The sequence below is a fragment of the Canis lupus genome, chromosome 28 (genome assembly GCF_048164855.1).
Source record: "Canis lupus baileyi chromosome 28, mCanLup2.hap1, whole genome shotgun sequence".
Taxonomy (NCBI): Eukaryota; Metazoa; Chordata; class Mammalia; order Carnivora; family Canidae; genus Canis; species Canis lupus.
This window is the reverse complement of record NC_132865.1, coordinates 17,728,436-17,742,661: the sequence shown is the minus strand read 5'-3', so window position 1 is coordinate 17,742,661 and position 14,226 is coordinate 17,728,436. Positions and strand designations below refer to the sequence as shown.

General features: G+C 33.7%; 1 long non-coding RNA gene across 1 annotated transcript; it reads left to right on the top strand.

Moving 5' to 3' along the window:
- Nucleotides 1–6,896: 6,896 nt before the first annotated feature.
- On the top strand, nt 6,897–12,225 carry LOC140619965 (uncharacterized). Its single transcript, XR_012019722.1, has 3 exons — nt 6,897–7,027; nt 7,304–7,380; nt 11,391–12,225. It is a non-coding gene; the product is annotated as an uncharacterized lncRNA (long non-coding RNA).
- The last annotated feature ends 2,001 nt before the right edge of the window (nt 12,226–14,226 follow it).

The following is a 14,226-nucleotide window of genomic DNA, read 5'->3' as shown; positions in this document are numbered from 1 at the left end:
ATGTGTTTTCTTTATCTATTCAATAAATTCTTGAGAGGAATTTTCATTACTGATTTTCTCACAATGCCTTTTATGTACTGGGCCCTCAAATATTATCAAATACGCAATAAAAACTCCTGCAATAAATATAATAATTATTTTTTGAATTAAGAATGTAAAATCAACAAATATGAATAAAATGAATAAAAAAGTGCCGAAATAAGGGATATGATGGCTTGCATGGGAATGAAGATTATACTTATTTCCTGGGGAATAGAATATTATAAATGGTGAATTCAGGCTAATGTTTTGTTTTAGGGGGCTCATCAGTGTTATTTTCCCAGTGGGTTAGTTTCATTCTAGATCAGAATCTCAACGATGAATGCTCATGTAGGTATTCTGGGGGCTTGAAAAATCAATACCAGTTCCTGTGTTCCAACCTTAGAATTTCTAATTTGATATGTTTCACTTTGGCCCTTCCCTCTAGATTATTTAAAACTGCTCCCTATATGATTAAAATATTTAGCTGAGGTAGAGAGCCACTGGTAGAAAAGTATACCAGACCAAAATAACGACTGGTTATGATCCCATGGATTCTTCCTCTAAATAGAGAGCTAGTTGAAGAAGATTTTTCAATATAATTATGCACCCAAGACAATCTTTACTATGAACAAGTATGTAATTTGCTATTTAAAAAATCATTCACACACTTCACAAGACATGTTTGAACTGTGAGATAGTCTCTGGAGGAAATATTGCTTGAAATAGATATTTCCTCATACAGAGGGATTCATATAGGGTTTAGCAAACTAAGGACTTGATTTAAAATTCCAATTCTATTATGGGGTCAAGCTTGTAATCTTAGGCAAGAACACATTTCCTCATTCATAAAGAAAGGGTTATCATCCTTTTTCATGGGATTGTTATGAGGTTTATGTTACAGGGAATTGTTTGTCAAGTGATTAGTGTGCAAGTAGGCCTTTTGTAAATTCTATTATAGTTAGCTCATCAGATTTTTAGCACTATAATCATTCCTGCCTTGGGTTCCTATGCCCGGGTCTTACTATCCTCTTAATTATTGTGGTTCTTATTTAAATTTTACATCTCATCTTCAAAAATTCTTCCTTGAAAATGTCTTGAATTATTTTCCAATGTAAATTATAATCATCCAATCTGTTACCTTCCCTCATCACCTCTCTTTTAAGATCGCTGGTGGTACATTGCAAAAGTGATTCAGTTCCCTGACCTTGATGTATCTGCTTGCTTTGCAACAGAAATTTGTTCCAGGGGTGGAACAAAGGATACTTCTCTATGACCAATACTTTGAGTTTTGTTGAATCTTTGACTTGCTTTGATGAATATCATCTGTGGCAGGTATCTGTGTCAGTGCCAGCCAAGGCCTTTAGAACTCTGGGAGCTTCTGATTGCTCTCTAGACATTCTTTCATTGCTGGGAGAGAGAGCCGGCACACATGGGCAGTGAAGAACCAACATGGACAGTAGAAAGTAAATACTGAGTGCACTTAGAAACTCCTTGAATTATGGATGCACTTCTCAAATTGTTAAAACATGAGAGAAAAAAGCCCAAAAAACTAATAGAAAAGAGGGCAAATATATGAACAGATAATTCATAGATTTTTAAGTCTGTATTATCATTTTAAGTCCATGAAAGGATGTTCACCCTCACTTATAAATTAGAGAAATGGGAATTGAAACTATACTTTCAAACCATTTCTCATTTATCACATTGATGAGAATTAAAAAGTACGACAACACATTCCCTTGGTGAGGCTGTATGGGAAGAGATACTCTCATTTACAGCTGTGAGGAAAGCAAATTGGTAAACCATTTTAAAAGAAAAATAAAAAAATATGTTTAACAAAACTATTTAAACACTCACATTTTAGCAAAGTAATTTTACTTCCAGTAGTTTATCCTGAAGATACATCTCTGAAAATATGGAATGGATATTCCATATGGTTATTCACTGTATGGCTTGGTTTGAAAATATTGGAAAGCAAACAAAATGCTCATATAAAACCAAGTAATTGATTGAATTATGCGAATACTATTACATTGAAAAAAATTACAAAGAACTTATAACCTATATGGAGTGATTTCTGGGATATACAGTTAAATGAGGAAGGAAAAAGCAAAATAGTATCTTCAATATGTTAGCTTTCCATAAAAGATTATGAAGAAGCTGATTCCTACCAAATACTAAGCATACTAGAAACCTCTGTAATTAAAACATAAGGTACTGGGACATAGTGAGACAAACCTATCAGTGGAATAGAATACAAAGTTCAAAACTCAAACAGATACACATGGAAATTAAGTAAACGATAAAATTGTCCTCTCATAGATATAATTTTTAATAAATTGCTCTGGGACATAGATTGTGCTCATTCATCCAAAAAGAAACACAAGCAAGATAAGCAACATGATTGAGATTGGTGCCCCACAGGAAGAAGTGGGAGTAGGGTAGAGAAGATGGAGGGAAGGGCATTGAGTGAAAGAGATGGGAAATGACACTTTTCTGAGTGTAAATTTGATAAAGTTCTGATTTTTAGAACCATATGTTTCACATAGTTAAGAAATAGATCTATAATATCAGCAAAAATTGGAGGACTTGAAAGAAAAAATATGGAATATCAACCGAAACAAGTAAGCCGAAGTGTATTTCAAGTAAATATTACTTACTCCATAAAGATGAGAAGATGGTACTCAGGAAAAATGGACTTAAATAATTTTGGAATAGCGTGTTGACTATATAACTGAAGACTGAAGACAAATCAAATTGTAAATGTACTCCAATCCGTAAGTATTTATCACCATAGTTTGTGTTAGCAATTCTGAAACCAGAATTGTTAGCAATTCTGAAATACCCTGTGTTACGTTCAGGACTGAGCAAATTAGTAAATAGATTTGGATAGTAAGAAACAGGCTGGTCTCTGTTGGGAAAGGAAGTTAGCACTAAGAAAAGGGGGAAGATGAGAATGAGCTCTTTGTTTTTGGAATATTAGTATGAACTGGTGACTTTTAAGAGATAGATACATATAAAAATAAGATTAAAATATATCTTAAAGCCCTAATTAAGTTTGGTGCTACAAGTAATGATTTTAGAATTCACATGCACATTTATAATATTTGTGAGAAAGCTCTCCTAGAATCTCATCAAGCAGGAAAATAAACTAGTATCACGGGGGTGGGTAATCACTTACTCTTGTTTGAAAAGACACCTACTGGGTTCAGAGTATCAGATGAAAGCTAGTTTTTTCAGGTGTGTTCACTAGCGCATTGCTGCCAACACTGTGATACATGGATTTGCAGCATCACAACTAAAGCAGAATCATGGGTCCCATCTCAGATCTTCTAAATCAGAACCTCTATTCTAACAAGGTCCCTAGGCAGTTCATGTGCACTTTAAAGATTATGAGGCATTGCTCCAGTAGCAATGAAGGTCAAGAATCCACAGAAATGGTTTTGTAGACTTAAACATCATTGATCATCTTTTACCTATTAGTCATAAACCTTATATGTTCAGTCATAGGTGGACAACCTGAAAACAACTGGATTAATCACATTTAGAAAGTCAACAGCATTTTATTAGCAGCCATAGCAATTTTCTAAAATCATAATATACTAATGAACAAAAACTGTCTTTGCTTCTTCAAAATCAGCAAATACACTACCCTCTGATCTCCTGTCTGCATGACATAGCTAGATTGTGAATCCAAATTTGAACTATGATAAAATGTTTTGAAAAATATAGTCTGATAAAAATAATGTGATGCATCTTCTTTGAAAAGATTCTTCATTTGATATTAATACCATCATCTTTGTTTTTGTTTTTGCTAAGAGGAAGTACATATATTTGGACAAATCATATAAACCAATTTAAGGATTTTGACAGGAAATAGAGAGCTCCTGAGATCTATTGACATTGGTGGTAAAGGTTAGGTTGGAGTGTAGCTGTTGATTCTAAACTAGAGCACCATTCCTCTCATTATCCATCTGAAGATGTGGTCTCATATTGACCAGCTGGTAATTGAGTCTGAGAAGGCTTAAATTAGTTATTTCATATAACAACCTATGTTGAAAGCCCCTGCTACCAACTGTTTTCCTTGTGACCAGCTCTTCAAAGCAATAAACCAATTAGTTGAGTCTAGAGGGAGGGCTACAGTTCAGTCTTTTAACCATGAATTGGTGACACGCTTATTCTCATATTTGAATTATACAGTTGGTTAATACAGAATCAAATTGCCCCTCATGAGAAGTGTTGTTTTTTAAGTGTTAGTATTTTTGAAATCATACATGTATTTCTGATTATTTGGTAAGGCTTATGTCCAGGAGTTAATTTCTAAAGGGAATTTGCCAAAGATATTTACTGCCTACTCTCCTCTTTTGCCAGTCTTATTGAAATCATTACTTTTCATTGTGTAATTTTGCAAATTCAAGATTAAATAACCTCTTTCAATACCTTAATTTCTACTTGAAAATTGGTGTCCTGGACTTTTATATCTAGAACTCAATTTTGCTTTTTTGAATCTCCAGACATCTACCCTCCAACCCTCTATGAGTAAAAAGAGAACACAAACATTCATTCTGTCATTTGATTTTCATAGATTTACATGAGCCTATCTGGTTGTGGAAGAGGTTATCAAAGGCCTTTTCTACCAAACGCTGCTTGCAGCTAACCTATGCAAAATTCCATTAGAGCCTTGGAAAGTAGAAAAAAGAAAAACCATAATAATTTCAAGTGAAATCTTTTCCAAGATATTTTAGTGCTTGAGGAAAAGGACATTTGTTATAGGTAGACTTAAAAAAATACTAAATTTTTCAAGTTAGTAGCAAATATGTTGTAGCTCAAATGGCTGAAATTTTTTTTTTAGGTCTTAATTATTCATCAAGTCTCAGTAGTGCTATCATTTTGCCTAGGTATTTGTTTCTTAGACCAAATTAATTAAGAAAAAGGACCATAAACCATGGTAGATGAAATGCAGGTTTTCTGGTATATGAAATACTTCAAGCTCTGTACTTTTTTGCTTTACATTTTAAGGTCTTACACTCCTCATCATGTATTAAGCCTATAGACTGTTGACCTAACATTTAGGGCTTTCTTGTAATGAGAATTTTGAGTCATTTAATATGGACATATTTACAGATATGAATAAAGTAAAGCAAATAAGCATTTCTCACTTAAAAGACTGAAAAGAGAACATACCTGCTTAGAATAGCAGAGGCAAAGGACATGGAAGACAAGGTAAGGTCTTTTGATTCAATCAGTTCGCCACTTAAATCCTGGCGTCAGAATATCTATGCTAAGCAACTTGGTACGTTACCAACCTTTCTGATCCTCAGATTTATTGTCAATACAATGTGGAAATTACCAGATGTAATATTAAACATTTAGCTATCACTTTTGAAGAATTTGAACTTATGGATGCAGGAAGCCAGTAACTCTTTAAGTCATTCTTGACCTTGGGCTGGAACCAATGTTAACCTTTTAGTTGCTACAACAGACTGTGGTGTGGGAATCTTGGGAAGGTACCTGGGGGTCAGAAGCAGTGGGAATAGTTGGGGAGAAAAGTTTTGGAACTATAGCTATTAACTAACCAGTAACAAATTAAAAATACATATACATTTAATTGGTGCATAAGACAGTAATGCCACTTTTGTTTAGTGTGATGATCACATGGGGGTAATGCATATATAAAATGGTTCATAAAAGTGAATTGATAAATTTGTGGTAAAAATAAAATGTCAAATAAAATGGAAAACAGAGGGAAATGAAAGAAAGTTCATATTTAGTAGAAAATTGCAGCCAGAATAACATTAAGACAAAATTTCTACATGTTTTAGAGTTTAATTTGCTCATAAGTGAAAAAAATCAATGGTAATATTCAAATATAAAGACTCTTAAGAACTGTGAAAGGTTTGAGATTTTTGTCCCACTTGAAAGCTAACAAATTAAACTGCCATGGTTTTAGGGAGGCTGATGGTAGACATGTGATCACTGGGTCAAAGCACAAAGACATTATTACTCATGGTCCTGCAAGCAGCAGGAGCATCAGCACATTTGTTTCAGTATCCCTTGTCCTGAAGTCACACTAAGCAATGTCAATGGGCCCAGATTAAAGCCTGCATGCACAGTGGGCTGGATTACAAAAGAATTCTGAATTTCGACCAGAAAAATATTTTTTTTAAAGAATTTTATTTATTCATGAATGAGAGAGAGAGAGAGAGTAGAGAGAGAGAAAGCACAAGCAGGGGGAACAGCAGAGGGAGAAGGAGAAGCAGCCACCCCCCCCCCCCCACTGAGTAGGAGCCTGAGGTAGGGCTCCATCCCAGGACCCCAGGACCCTGTGATCATGACCTGAGCCGGACGCAGATACTTAACTAACTGAGCCACCCAGGTGCCCCCAAACAAATCTTTAAAAATGAGTAGGAAACTTGTGGGCACTTCCCTGTGGAGGCAGACACTATCTCCACCTTCAAAAAATGTTCGTTATACAAAATCCTTGAAAAGATAGCCTGGAATAAAAGATAATCAGTTCCCCTGTTGACATGACGTGTAGAAACAGAGACTCAGGAAGAATTGATTCCCCCCAAAACTGGAAATTTTCTTTCATTTTTATTTGTCTGAAGTATTTTAGATATGTTACAAAGTGATTCAAGGAAAGTGTAAAATCAAGTACATTGTTAAAGTTTTCATTTTATAAACATTTTAGACTTGCAGAAAGAGTATGAGGATAAAATAGAGATTTCTCATAGTCCCCATACTGGGTTTCCCCTATTATTACCATCATTCAACATGATGGTTCGTTTGTTACAATTAATGAGGCAATATGGATATGGTACTATTAACAAAAGCCTATACTTAATTCAGATTCCTTGATTTCTAACAAAGTCTCTTTTTGTTTTAAGATTCCGTTCAGGATACCACATTGCATTTAGTCCTCATGTCTCCTTAAGCAGCTCTTGCCTGTGATAGTTTTCCCTACTCTCCTTGTTTTTGATGACCTTGACAGTTTTGAGGAGTATTGGTAAGGTATTTTGCTGAATGTTCTTCCATTGAGATTTGTCTGATATTTTCCTCATAATTAGACGAAAGTTACATGTTCTTGGAAGGGAGACCACAGAAGTAAAGTGTCATTTTTATCACTTCAGTGTACCCACTATTATCATATCAAGGAACACATTGTCAATCTGACTTAGCACTGAGGATATTAATCTTGATCGCGAGCTGAGATATTGTTTGTCAGGTTTCTCCATTATAAGGTTACTATTTTTTTTTTCTTTTTCATATCATTCTTTGGAAGGAAATCACTATGCCCAGCCCACACTTATGGAGTGAGGAGTCATGCTCCATCTCCTTTACAGAAGAATGTGTACATAGGTAAATTATTTAGAATTCTGTGTATGAGATTTGCCTATTCTCCCTCATTTATTTGTTTAGTCACTTGTTTATATTATGTACTCAGAGATTTATTTTATATTTAGAGTTATAATCCAATACAGTTTTGTTTATTTTTTTGCTTCAGTTTTGGCCATTGATAACTCTTCCAGTTGGCTCCTGTGTCCCTTTGACACATTTCCACCATTATGTGTGTGTAAGTGTGTTTACACTTCCTTATTTTCTGACACTACCAGTGCTCTAGGCTCATCTTGTATATTTCCCATTCCATTCTAGAGTTTCTTCAAGGAGCTCTGTTTTGTTTTCCATTGGAGAATAGTAATAAAAATAGTATCTGAGTACTACGTGTGTTCATAATGAGATGTACTATTATGATTTAGAGTTAGTTGCTTCTAACTATTCTGATTTGACAGTTCAAGGAAACACATGTGTGTATACCAACCCCTGTATATTCACATACCAGTGCGTATGTTACACATAATTTCTGTATGTAACCATCTGCATGCATATTAAGCAAAATGAGTTCATACTGATGATTACAACTCTAATCCATGGATCATTCTAGCCTCCTATAGCATCTGCTTATATGTAACCTTCCAATCCAACAGTGAATAATTTGACTCCCATCATTAACCTTACGTTTACTTATTGTTCAGTTTGATATATATAACAGTGATAGTGAACACATATTGTTGTGGGAAATAACTTTATCAATTAAGAGTACCGTGTTTAGTACAGTTGCCTTTACCTTTAATCATACAGTCTCTAATGAATTCCAAATTTACTTTGGCCAACACTTTCCCCCTACCCCCACCTTATCCTTTTCCGTGAGCTTTTTTTCACATATTTGTGATACAGTTATTTTGTTTGTCACATTCTTATTCCATACTAGGAGCTCCAGATATCCAAAATGATATTTATTTAAACTTGCATACATTAAGATTCATTCTTTGTGCTGAAAAGTTCTATGGTTTTTGACAAATTCATAGTGTCATGTATTTGCCATTACAGTATTATAAAAAAAAAATAGTTTCACCATCATAAAAAACCATTTGCATTTTACCTATTTAACCTTTTCTCTCTCCCCTAAACTCCTAATAACCGCTGATCTTTTTACCATGTGCATAGTTTTGCTTTCTGCAGAATATCATATGTTACAGAGACTTCATACACTGGCTTCTTTTGCTTAGCAATGAGTACTTAAGATTCACTCGTGTCTTTTTGTGGTATGATAGGTCACTTCATTTTATCACTAAATGATAAATTGCCAAACTTTCAAAGTAAATATACCATTTTTAATTTCCGCTAGTAATGAACAAGATCCGGTTGTTCTACCATTCATTTTCACTATCATTTCTTTAAATTTTAGCAACCCTTATATGAGATTTTAAGAGAATTATTTGTTATTAATTATGTCATTTATTATTTCATGGAACCAGATTTTGGTTGTGTTGATTTTCTTTTTGTTGTTACTGTTTTGTTTTCAATATCACTGATTTATGCTCTAATTTTTATTATTTTCTTCTTCTTGTTTTAGGCTTAAATGGCTCTTTTTTTTTTCACTAGTTTCTTAATGATGAAGGTTAAGATATTGGTTTTTAGATCTTTCTTTTTTTCTTCTATATACACTTAATACCATAAAATTCTGTCAAAACCTCGTTTTTACTACACTGCACGTAATTTGACATGTTATAGTTTCATTTACATTGAAAAATTTGAATTTCTCTTGGAACTTGTTACTTGGCTCATGTGTTATTTAGAAGTATGTGGATTACTCTGCAAATATTTGGGGATTTCCAAGCTTTCATTCTATTATTAATATCTAGATTAATTTCATTATGATATGAGAACATATTTTGTATGATTTTTATTCTTATACTTTTCTTTTTTTAAAAGATTTTATTTATTTATACATGAGAGACACAGAGACAGAGAGAGCCAGAGACACAGTCAGAGGGAGAAGCAGGCTCCATGCAGGGAGCCGGATATGAAGGCGGTGCTAAACCGCTAAAGCCACCTGGGCTGAAGGCGATGCTAAACCGCTGAGCCACCTGGGCTGCCCATTCTTATACATTTCTTTAGGTGAATTTTATTACCCCAAATGTAGTCTATCTTGGTGAAAATGCTTCATGTAAGCCTGAGAAGAATGTACATTTTTTGTTGTTGAATGGAGTATTATGTCAATGTCTCTTCCTTTATTTATGTAGATCTGAGATTTGGCCTATATCATTTTACTTCTGCTTGAAGAGTTCCTTTTAACGTTTTGCAAGGACAACTGGTGGTAATGAATTTTCTCAGTTTTTGGTTGTCAGAGAAAAGTTTTCTTCATTTTTTAGTATGATTTTTCTAGGTATATAATTGTAGGCTTTTTTTTCTTTGAATAGTTTAAATATTTCGGTCCATTGTTTTGTTGCCTGCATAGTTTCTGGCAACAAATGTACTGTAATTCTTATTTTTATTACTTTATGAAGTAGTTTTCTTTCCCTCTGGATTCTTTTTTTTTTTTTTTAAGATTGTATTTATTTATTCATAGAGACAGAGAGAGAGAGGCAGAGACACAGGCAGAGGGAGAAGCAGGCACCATGCAGAGAGCCTGACGTGGGACTCGATCCAGGGTCTCCAGGATCATGCCCTGGGCTGCAGGCGGCGCTAAACCGCTGCGCCACCGGGGCTGCCTCCTCTGGATTCTTTTAAGATTTTCTTTTGTCTTTGTTTTTCTGCAGTTTATTTTTTATTTATTTTTGTATTTTTATTTTATTTTTTGTTTTTCTGCAGTTTAAATACTTAATATCTTGTGCAGTATTCGTGATATTTATCCTACTAGATTATCTCTAAGCTTCCTGGATTTGTGCTTTTGTGTCTACCATTAATTTTGGAAAGTTCTCTGTCATTATTACTTCAAATATTTCTTTAGCTCCATTCTTATTTCTTCTGATAACATGTATGTTACATCATTTGAAATTGTTCTTCAGTTCTTGAATATTCTGTTCACTATTCTTATTTTTTCCCATTATATTTCAATTTATGAAGTTTTCATGACCTGCATTCACTTATCGATTTTTTATTTGTGTCTAATCTGTGGGCATATTTCATTCTTGCTGCAGCATTTTTTATTTTAAGCATTTCCTTTTCTTAGAATTTCCATCTTTTTGCTTTCATTGCCAATTTATTCTTATGTATTTTCTACTTTTTTTTTTAGACACTTCAGCACATTAATCAGTTAATTTAAACTCTGACAATTTTGTCATCTGTGTCATGTCTGAGTCTGGTTATGATAGTGTTTTGTTTCCTTAGACTGTTTTTTTTTTTTTCCCCTCTGTTTGTTTCCTTCTTTTTTCTTTTCTTTTCTTTTTTATTCTTTTCTTTTCTTTTCTTTTTTCTTTTTTCTTTTCTTTTCTTTTCTTTTCTTTCTTTTTTTTCTTTCCTTCCTTTTTTGTATTTGGCATGACTTGCAATTTTTTGTTGAAAGATGGATATTTTGTATCAGGTATTAGGAACTGATTTTAATAAACTGTTAGTGTGAGGATTTATTTCCATCTGCTTATGAGTTGAACTGTGTTTAATATTTACTGTAGCTATAAGTGCAAAAGTTCTAGTGTCCTTTCCATCTCCTCTCTTATCTTTTCTGAGTACTCTTCTTCAGAGAGTTTGCACTTGGATCTCTTTATACGTAATCCATTATTATCATACCTTGTTTATGTGGTGGTTATATGTGGAAGAGGAGAAGTTTTATATAAAATTCTGATTAAATCATAATCATTTGTGGTCTTTTGTCTTTGCACTGTGACCTATAGAAGCGTTTCTCTATTGTTGTAGCTTTGTAGCTCCCTCAGATCATGGAGGAAGCAAGAGGGGGATAGAGCTGAAAAAATGATATTTCTCCAGGTAGGATAAACTCTGGCAAAGGCTTTTATTCTAGGTGTAGGCATTTATTATGTGGAATGTACTGACCATATTTTGGAATGATTATTTTTCACCTTCCTCTGCCACAGCCACAAGAACACCTGTCTTCGATCTTCAGATGGAATCCCTTGTTCCTAAATGGTATGGTACCTGGGTGATGAAACCCCCCAAAGTGTGTGTTGGGGGGTTAGGAGTCCAAGACTACAGCCCCAAGTATCTCACTTTGATGCTACTCTATGTTCCAGCAATTTATCAAAATTTCCAGTTAAGTACTCCTAGTAACTTGTTTCTAGTGGGTACTTCCACTCTAGATAAGCATATCTAGATAAGCACTCAACTTGTCCATCTCTCTAGGTTGGGTGGTGGTTTGCCCTACAATGTTAGTTCTCTGGTGGGTGTCAGAAAAGTTGTTGATTTTCAGTTAGTTCAACTTTTTTCTTATTGTAAGGACAGAGTGACAACTCCTAAGCTTTTTTACATGTCAGAGTTAAAACCAGAAGTAAAGCATTTTATTTTTCAGGCATAAGTACAAGTGAAACATTAGGTCACCGTTAGCAAATTGCGATAGTATATGATATATTGATGGCTGGGGGAAGTGACAAAATGAGGATCATCATCATCGTCATCATCATCAAAACTCTGCAAAGGAAGGAACTATAATATGACTCTTTTCTAAATTATCATGAAATGATGAGTTGGGGAAAATAAGTTAGAATAGCTCTATTTGTGTCATCTCATCTTTTCTCAAATAAGAAGCCCTCACCTCCTGTAAAGGAAGACTTCTGAAAAGAAATGTCAATCAATACCTGCATAAAAGCAGTTCCTCCAGCCAAAGGAATTTTATAAAAGCATTTGTATATTTTCTATGAATGTAAAAATTATTCTCCTTCTTGAATGTACAGTTTTGTAAAGAATAAAAGTGAAAAGGTCTAAGTGAATCTTAAGAGAGAAATTGTGAGCTTGGCATACTGGTTTTAATAATTGAGTTGAGATATGCTTTTCCAATACAGTCAAATTTAAGTTTCTCAAAATTTGGCTCTCATTTTTGATCTTGCTGTGAATATTCTTTTTTATTTTTATCACCTGAATCCTTGTGTCTAACAATTTGCTATTGCTACCATCTTTTTTTTTTTTTTGCACATAATACTTATTTTATTTTATTTATTTATTTTTTTTATTTTTATTTTATTTATTTATTTTTTTTAATTTATTTTTTATTGGTGTTCAATTTACTAACATACAGAATAACCCCCAGTGCCCGTCACCCATTCACTCCCACCCCCCGCCCTCCTCCCCTTCCACCACCCCTAGTTCGTTTCCCAGAGTTAGCAGTCTTTACGTTCTGTCTCCCTTTCTGATATTTCCTACCATCTTTAATCACTTTTTGTCAACGCTTATGTTTGTAATAATTTTTCCCCAACTAATCCTAATGTTCTTGTATTTTTTGAAGAATATCCAACTTTCTTCTTGAACTTTCAATTCAGTGTATTACCTGACATACTTCATAAACTAAAGGTGTAAGACATCATTATGTAAGAATTCTTTGGGGTCTCTGCCTATTATTGAATATTCAATTAAAAAGCTAAGCAACAACGTATAATAAGAATTATATACTGTGACTAAGGGGGATTTGTTCCAAATATACAAGGTTGGTTCAGCATTTGATAATCAATCAATATAATCCAACGTAACAAGGCTAAAAAAGAAAAATCATATAATCATATCAATTGATAAGACAAAGCATTACACAGTCCAACATACCTTCCTGATAAAAACTCTCAACAAATTTGGAATAATAAAACCTTTGTAACTTGATAAAGAACATCTACAAAAGGCCGATAGCTATCATTGTACATAATATCTATGGACTATTACCTTAATGTTAGTTGGAGGTCTTTCTCTAAATTGAGAACAGGACATATTCTTAATGTTCTCTCTTATCTTTCTTCACATTGCACTGGAAGTCCTTGTTAGTGAAATAAGATAAGAAAAAAAATAAAATATACTGACTGGAAAGGAAGAAAGAAAAATATCATTATTCACAGATGAGATAACTGTCTATGTATTGTAATCTTAGGAAATTGACAAAAATTGCTGAAACTAATAAACAAATATATCCAGTTTGCAGGATGCTAGGTTATTACACAATAATACATGGAAAAACAAAAGACACAGAAGAGTCAACATATTACTGATGTAGAAAAACCTCACATTACCTGACTTAAAGACTTAAAATAAGCTACAGTAATCAAGACAAAGTGGCATTGGTGAAAGAAGAAGCACATAGATCAACAGAACACAATAGAACAGAAACAGAATCATACAAATAGAGCCAACTGATCTTTGACAAAGGAGCAAAAGTAGTTCAATGGAGAAATGGTAGCCTTTTAAACAAATGGTGCAATTTCTCCATATCCTCACCAAAACCTGTCACTCCTCCCTTCACCCTTTTTATCTTAGTAGGTACAAAGCAGTATCTCATTGGGGCTTATTCCCATTTCCCTAATGACTAAGGATGTTGAGCATCTTCATATGTGCTTCCTTTTATTGAGTTGTGAGAATTAATTATATATTGGGATACTAAACTCTTATCAAATATATGGTTTGTAAATATTTTCTGCCACTCTGTAGGTTGTATTGATAATGTCTTGATAATGTTCCCTCATGGGTGAAAGTTCTAAATTTTGATGAAGTCTCATTTATCTATTCTTTTTCTTCATGTTTTGAATTTATATCTAAGAATCCTTTGCCAAGTCCAAAGTCAGTAAGATTTGCCCCTATGTTTTCTTCTAAGAGTTTATGGTTTTATTTAGTTTGTGATCTTTTTTGAGTTACTGTTGACATATAAGAGTTAAGGGTCCAACTTTATATTTTTGCATATAAATATCTAGTTATCCCCAAATTATTTGTTGAAGAGACTATTCT